This window comes from Coptis chinensis, chromosome 5 (assembly GCF_015680905.1).
Source record: "Coptis chinensis isolate HL-2020 chromosome 5, ASM1568090v1, whole genome shotgun sequence".
Lineage (NCBI taxonomy): Eukaryota > Viridiplantae > Streptophyta > Magnoliopsida > Ranunculales > Ranunculaceae > Coptis > Coptis chinensis.
The window spans coordinates 14,654,720-14,662,740 of record NC_141460.1 but is presented as its reverse complement, the minus strand read 5'-3'; the positions used below and the strand labels follow the sequence as shown (position 1 = coordinate 14,662,740).

At 37.5% G+C, this 8,021-nt stretch overlaps 1 long non-coding RNA gene across 1 annotated transcript; it reads right to left on the bottom strand.

The window, feature by feature from the left end:
- Positions 1-4,606: 4,606 nt before the first annotated feature.
- Positions 4,607-7,808, bottom strand: LOC147496829 (uncharacterized). The gene is made up of 2 exons (XR_015194912.1): positions 6,652-7,808; positions 4,607-6,405 (listed from the first exon to the last, which is right to left on the bottom strand). It is a non-coding gene; the product is annotated as an uncharacterized LOC147496829 (long non-coding RNA).
- Positions 7,809-8,021: the final 213 nt, after the last annotated feature.

The following is an 8,021-nucleotide window of genomic DNA, read 5'->3' as shown; positions in this document are numbered from 1 at the left end:
TGTTCATATCCAAGAACTATGAACAATCAATGTTCATACCTACCAATTGAAAAAATTTAAAAGTAGTCATGAACAATAATTGTTCATGTTTGATGTATGAACACTGTTGATATATGAACAGTGATTTTTCATACTCCCAAATAAGTATGAGCAATCTATGTTCACAACTGGATCAATATTCATACTTATTGGATCATTGTTCATAGCTCTAATAGGTATGAACACTCATTGTTCATAGCTAATGTTCGTAATTGGGGGTATGAATAATGAATGTTCATACCTGCTTAAAGGTATGAACAATGATTGTTCATACTAAATACACCAGGTTGTTTCGTCTGAGCCGAGTCGTTAATTATTTCGCGTTAGGGGTATACTTGATATTTCATCTATCCGATCCGTTTTTTATTTCACGTCAAGGGTATATTTGACCTTTCATCTACCCCATTTTTCTGAGTTACGAAAAAAAATAGGTGTCTTTGAGAGTTACTTTTTCGACAGTTTTGTTCTTAAGAGTTACTCTCTGATTTTTTTTTTGTAACAAAATGGGCATCATTGATTTCAATTGTATAGGCACTCGGTTTGTTTGCCGCCCAAATTGACTAACAAAAGCTTACATAGACACTAAATTATTTGTGGACAAGAGATTTTTAGCATGAAAAAGAAAATAAATAAATAAATAAAAACTGAAGGAAAAAAAGATAAATCTATAGGCCTAAGTTTAGACCAATTCACAAAAGACTTTGTTTAATTAGTTTATTTCTTAAAAAAAAAAGTTATGTTAGTCAATTTGAACGGCAGAGAGACAAAGTGCCTACATTGTTACAATCGAAATCAACAATGTCTATTTTGTTCAAAAAACGAAGTAAAAATTGTAAGCCTGTTTTGTGAATAGGCCTAAAGTTGGATGCTTACTTATTCATGTTTTCGCTAAATACAGTACACAACTACACATCCCTCCTGTTTTAAAAAGTCATCGCGTGGGTAGGTGTTTTTTGTTTCTTATGTGTAATAATACGTTTTTGCTTTTTGCTATTTGGAATTCTTGTCTAGAAGTCCGATGTGACATTTTAACGTATATACACAAAACATGACTTCATTTCGACTGAATTATTTTAACAGTGACACATGTACGACCCCTTACTCACAAAACCCAATAATTCTACACTGACATACAAAATTAACATATTCATTCATCCGACACATACACTGACATACAAAATTAACATATTCATTCATCCGACACATGACGTTATGTCACAAAACCTAATAATTCTACGCTGACATAGAAAATTAACATATTCATTCACCCGACACATGACGTTACATATAATATATGTCATATATTATTCTCTTACACAATAATACGGTTAAATTCTGTATTAGTGGTGATGCTAGGAGAGTTGTGACATTGTTATATTAGAGACACCAAGAAAAAGACCAAAGAAGACTAGAGATTGATTAGGGTTCAAGAGTTTTTAGGTTGAGAGTAATTGTTCTTTACCCAGAGTTGCATATTTATACTAAAACTAAAACATGATAATAGAAACTACTAGATATAGATGTCTACACTTATAGAAACGTGAGACTTTTCATATTAGACATATGCTAATATTGACATATTCTAATACTGATATATTCTAACACTCCCCCTCAAGCTGTAATTACGCAAACTATGCAAATTACAGATTGGATTACAAAAAACAAAAGATAAGAATACTGCTCCTCCTTTCGCATAGAACTGTCTTTAGTTGAAGAACTCGAACAATTGTTGAGACGTTCTGAAAGTGAAACTGTCGGTGTAGGCAATGGCTAAACTCGAATCTTGAAGGTGTACCACAGTCACAAACTGAAACCATAACACCGGTTTGATGGCGCGTTACTTGGCTGCTACTCACTTCATTCGTTGCTATGGCTTTCATAATCTAAATTGTAAACGATAACACTGATTTGATGTGTGCTTCTTAGCTGCTACTATCAATATCACCGAATATTGAAGACTACAGTTTAAGCTTGATCGCACGAAACATAACGCATGGTTTTGGCGGATCGCTACTGAATCGAAAACCGCAGTTTAGGCTTGATCGCTAATTCAAAACATACTTGCAGTTGAGGCTTGACTGCTACCTAAAACATACGTGTAGTTGAGGCTTGATTACTACGAACATCGATGAGTGCGGTTAGGCTTGATCGCTACACCGAAACATAATGCGGCAATTGAGAGGTTTGATTGCTACCAAAACATATCGCGGCATTGAGGCTTGATCGCTACCAAGATCAAGATCAGATAGGGGATATGCCTTGTCATGAAGAGTTCGTCAAGGTATACTGGAATATGGAGACATGAGTACTCTTTCTCATACATCTCCATATTCTCCTTCCCTCATATACAACTGAATGTCTTCATATCTCCCTATTCTCCCTCTCAAGGTGGAATATACAAGACTTGTCTATTCCAACTTGAACTTGAAACAAAGAAAACCAAATACCAACTTATACAACCAACCAATGCCTACTTCAAAAAACAATACTTCATACTCTAATACAAAAAAAATTCTAACAGAACATGCATCAAACAATACTCACGATAGAGGGTGGAGGGTGGGTCGTGCCTTTTTATGATTGCGAACTTCTGGAACAGTGGAAAATTGAAAGAATAATTTCTCGTGAGATAGAGGTCATGTGCCCCCTATAATATGTCAAACAAACAACTTGATCATGTTCTAGAAACTGAGACAGAAGACGACATCAATACCAACTGCGCGGAAGCTAGAAATCCAAACATCCATAACGGCATACAAACAATACTACCCCTCCAATCCTAGATGAGAGTGCAAACTACCTTCCAAAGGCTTGATACTTCAAAAATCTCGAAAACTGATGAGTGGAAGCTAGAAGCGATGCGCGCCTCATTACAGCATATTAGAGGCCCCGCCTAACCTACGAAAAGTCGAAGTCAAGCAAGAGCGACCCTCGCGCTAACTCGGGCAGTAATTTCGAGCCCCCCTCTTCTCTGAATACAATAGGAACAATACTGAAAACAACTTTTGGCATGCTGGATCGAGCGCTGCGTGCGTGCACAATCAATACTAATTTCAAAGACTCAGGGATAGAGAGGTTGTGCCCTCTTATCAATACTGAGACAGAGAGATTGCGGAAGACGTAGATTGCGGAAGCGAAACAATACTAAGAAACCAATACTGAGAAACTTCGGATCTCTCTCCTAGCATTCTTCAAACAAACTTTAAACACTAGCGGAATCTTGAAAACTTACTTTAACATGACGATGAATAGTATTGTGAACAGTGCTGGTGAATAGTACCCGTGAACAGTATCTGTGAATAGTAATTGTGAACAGTACTGGTGAATAGTAACTGCCAGAGAAAAAATTGAAACTTGAATTGAGATATAAGAACTTCTTCTTGTGAGAAATCCTTCTTCTTCTTGAAACTTGACTTGAATACTATACTGAAAAACTTAAAAATCTTGATTTTTTTTCTTTTCTTGGTGAGAGATTCCTCTCCTAGCATACCACTGAACTTCTCTCCGATACCATGTTAAATTCTGTGTTAGTGGTGATGCTAGGAGAGTTGTGATATTATTATATTAGAGACACCAAGAAAAAGACCAAAGAAAACTAGAGATTGATTAAGGTTCAAGAGTTCGTAGGTTGAGAGTAACTGTTCTCTACCCAGAGTTACATACTTATACTAAAACTAAAATATGATAATAGAAACTACTAGATATAGATGTCCACACTTATAGAAACGTGGGACTTTCCATATTGGACATATGCTAATACTGACATATTCTAATACTAATATATTCTAACAATACGTGACATGTATCACGATGATACATGACGTATAACACGATGATCCAAGACATATATCATCTGCCACGTCACTGTGTCGGATAAATGTGTCAATTTTCTGTGTCAGTGTAGCAGCACTGCACAAAACTATGGTGGTTTCTCAAGCTTGTTGAGGACTTGTATTGCATTTTTAGAGTCCGACTCTACTATACTTGGATTTGTCTGATCATCAGTCAGTGACAAAGTGATAACCCAACTTCAATGCCTTTAATCTCCTGATAAATGACTGACTCGGGTCCGCCACTTCCAGTAAATCCAGCAAGCACATTACCATATTCATCTCGATTGACGCCACCATGACTAGTCCCAGTAGAAGCCACCGCACCATCTACATTTAGCTTTGTTTTACCCGCTTCAACAAAATTCCTAAAACATTGTTTATGCACTGGAGTTTTTAAGTGAACTTGAACTCCAATAGAAGTAAGCAATCTTCTGATGTCGGGAGCATCGTTCAACTCAGGAAGGATCAGTTGCATATAATTCTTCATTTCCCTACATAGCTTTCGAAATACCACTTCCACTGGTCTAGAATTGTGTCAGAATCGTCTGGCATTTCGCTTATTCCAAATAGCATCAACACCAACACAAAAGTAAACTTTATATACTTCAGAGATAGGTTTAGTTTTTCTGCATGGCCTGATGATTGATGACCACTCTCGATTCGCATTTTTGAAATCAGTCGAGACCTTAAGCAAAGGCTTAATACACTGTAACAATCCTTGAAATACTCACACGTACTCGAAAAATAAATGTTTCAAGAACTTTCTGCTTCGATTACAAAGACATCAAGAAAATTGGGTGAGAATTTTCTTTTGAACCAGCCTATCATGTGTGGACAAGCTATTACCCATAAGTTGCCACCAGGTGAACAAGTACTTGGGAATCACCCATTTGCTCCATACTAAACTACTCCATTTCACCTTAGGACTTACTGATCTCAATGCCATATATGCATTTTTAGATGTAAACTGTCCAGAGTGGTGAGGCAACCAAATCACTCTATCATGCTCCAAGTTTCTATTGATCCAGACATCAAGAATATGATTTCTCAATTGACTATTCTGGATATCTAACACTGAAGCCGACCATGCTCCATTGCTGATGAAATGACTCACTTTTGTATCTAGAGGAAATTGCCATGCAGCTATGTACTACCAGTGGATTTTCCAGAAGAGGGGATGAACCACATCATAAATCGTGCCACAAGAGGGTATTCTCACTATCTGTTATGCTATATCTAATCAACTTTCTAACATCTACCCTAGCTTGAAGCACATTTCTCCATGTCCAGAACAATCTCTTGGAACTTGCATGGTCCAAAATAACTATCATTAAGATGTTGTTGCCATGTCCACTGCACCCACACACTGAAGCTAAACCCACAATATACACCTCTATTCGAACATTGAATTGAAGATTCATAACCCCAAGGCCACCTTCATCTTTTAAGTTTGCTGATGGTACTAAAACTAGCATGACCCTTCATATCAGCACCACTCCAAAGAAACCGAGTACAAATTTTTTCCACTCTCTAGACAAGCTTGCGGAAGAATAAAAGTTCTAGACCAGTATGTATGAAAAGTCATGAACACTAAATATATAAGTTGTAGTCTCCCAGTATGTGACAGAAACCTTGATTTCCAGTTAGTGATTCTGGAGGTGACTTTTTCAATAAGAGGTTGGCATTCATGAATACCCAGCCTGGCCGAAATGAGCCCGGGACAAACCTAGATTATATGACTAGGCATTTGATAAGTTATACTCCAAGAATATGGGCAAGCACACCACCATCTTGATGAAAGTCGCTCCGCAGGCCTGTCACTTCGTTCGTACCTTCTTGGCTTGCAACTAAACTTACTTTATGGCCTTGCTGCCCGCCGCTAGCAGAAGCTAAGAGCTCGAAAAGCGCACTAAGAAAGCTTCTGTCGGCCTTTCTGTGTAAAAGTCCACCCGTAGTGGAAGAGAGGGTTACAGTACATACAAGAGCAATGCCCCTATTAGCAAATTAAAGAGGTTTTGTGAGTGTTAATTTTTAAACCAGTAGCCAGACCAAACTCAACTAATCCGACCATCCTTTAAGGCTTAAACAGATTGTATATCACCCATGCAGAAAATCAAGACATCATCCGTAAAAGCTAGGTGAGACAATTGGCTTTTTCTGCATTTGGAATGGTACTTGATCATCTTGGAAGCCAATCTTTCCTTCATAACACATGTCAGAATCTCCATGACCAGAACAAAGAGGTAATGTGATAGCGGATCTCCTTGTCTCAATCTTTGAGCTCCTGAGAAAAAACCTTCTGGGGGTACCATTGATAAGCACTGAATAGGATGGTGAAGAAATGCACATCTCAATCCATTTTCTCATAGAAGTCGGAACATAGTAAGTGATAAGCTCGGCTTTAACTGCATCCCAACTCACCATATCTTATGTTTTTTTGATGTCGAGTTTTATGGAGCATCTCGGAGTGTCATATTTCCTGTCATAGCCTCGGAGTAATTCATGTGAGAGCAAAATGTTGTCTTGAATCATTCTACCAGGGATGAAAGCAGATTGGTTAGAAAAAACCAAATCATGAATCACTAACTTTGGCCTATTAATTAGTAATTACTTTAGATACACACTTGTATATAGTATTACAAAGAGCAATGGGTCTAAAGTCTACCTTAGAGGGGTTCTTAGTTTTAGGGATAAGACGAAGAAAAGTGGAATTAACTCCTCTAGGCATATTATATTGCAATATGGAAAACATTTTTAATCACATAAATAAAATCCATACCTACTGTCTCTCAACAACTCTTGAAGAAATAAGGTGATTAGAAGACTCTTATAATACTGCAAGCAGATGATTTCTAAAACCTCCTTGTGTCCAGATATTGCGATTCCATGCTCATTATGAATGCTCCAGATACCACCTCTACCTTTCCTTTAATTTCTTTAATGGCATTAAAGAAATAAGCTGTACATTTGTCGCCTCCTATCACCCACTCATCATTGTATTGTTGCTTTATATCTGCTTCCTCATCTTTGACAAGTTTTGTATACTTTGCAAGAGCCACTCTCCTTTTCACTCAAGAAAGGATCATAGGGAAAATCTTGCAGTTGCACTTGGACATCCACAAGCACTTGTTTGGCAGCTTCAACTTGGCAATGTAAATCAGTGAAATTGGCCTTAATTAGCCTAAGGCTTTATCTTTTTCTTAAACAACTTCAGTTTTTCCATCAATACATATATAGGATTAGAGTAAATATTGGTGCTCCACGTTTGCTGTAGTAGGTTCTGGAACTCTGGTTTGACTGCCCAAAAGTTCTTAAATCTGAAAAGAGAAGCTTTCTTGACATAATGAGACCAATTCCAATACAACAACATGGGCGAGTGGTCAGGCACTCCATGAGGCAAAAACTCCACTTGGGAGGTAGAATAAGCGGCTAACCAAACATTATTGACAAAGCATCTGTCAATTTAATTAGTCATCACTCTATTCCTTCCATCGCCCTTATTATTCCATGTGAATTGGAACCCCAAGTACTTAAGGTCATCTAGCCCAGATTGTTGAAAACAATCAACAAAATCAGCCGCTTCATTAGGATGCATATGAACACCTCCCACCCTTTCATGAACAAATCTAATGTTATTAAAGTCACCTGCTACACACCATGGTAACTGACTGGAAGAAGCAATAAAGATAAGATCTCTACATAAATTTATTTTGTCCCTTCGGGCATTCCTAACATAGACAGTAGTTAGAAGAAAGTGATCCTTGCTAGACAAAAAAGAGACCTTCAAATGAATTAATTGATCCGAAGCTTTGAGAAGTTGCATCGATATCCTACAAGAAGGATCCTTATTGTAGTTTTCAAACCATTCCCAGTTAGGGCAGCACAAACCAAATCATGAAATTTGTGCTCCCTCACTTTTGTTTCTAAGAGACCCATAATGCAAATCTTCTTTTCTATTCTCAACTTATTTATTTTCTTAGCTCTAAGGATGTCGTTAGTACCCCGAACATTCCAAATACTGATTGGCACTATCATATTTAATGTTGGTATTTATTTTTAGACCATTTAGGTCTCCCTCTCTTCTTCCTACTCGCCAGCCCATCATTCATTGGGCTTTGATTCTCCCCTATTTGCTTAGTTTTGTTGCCT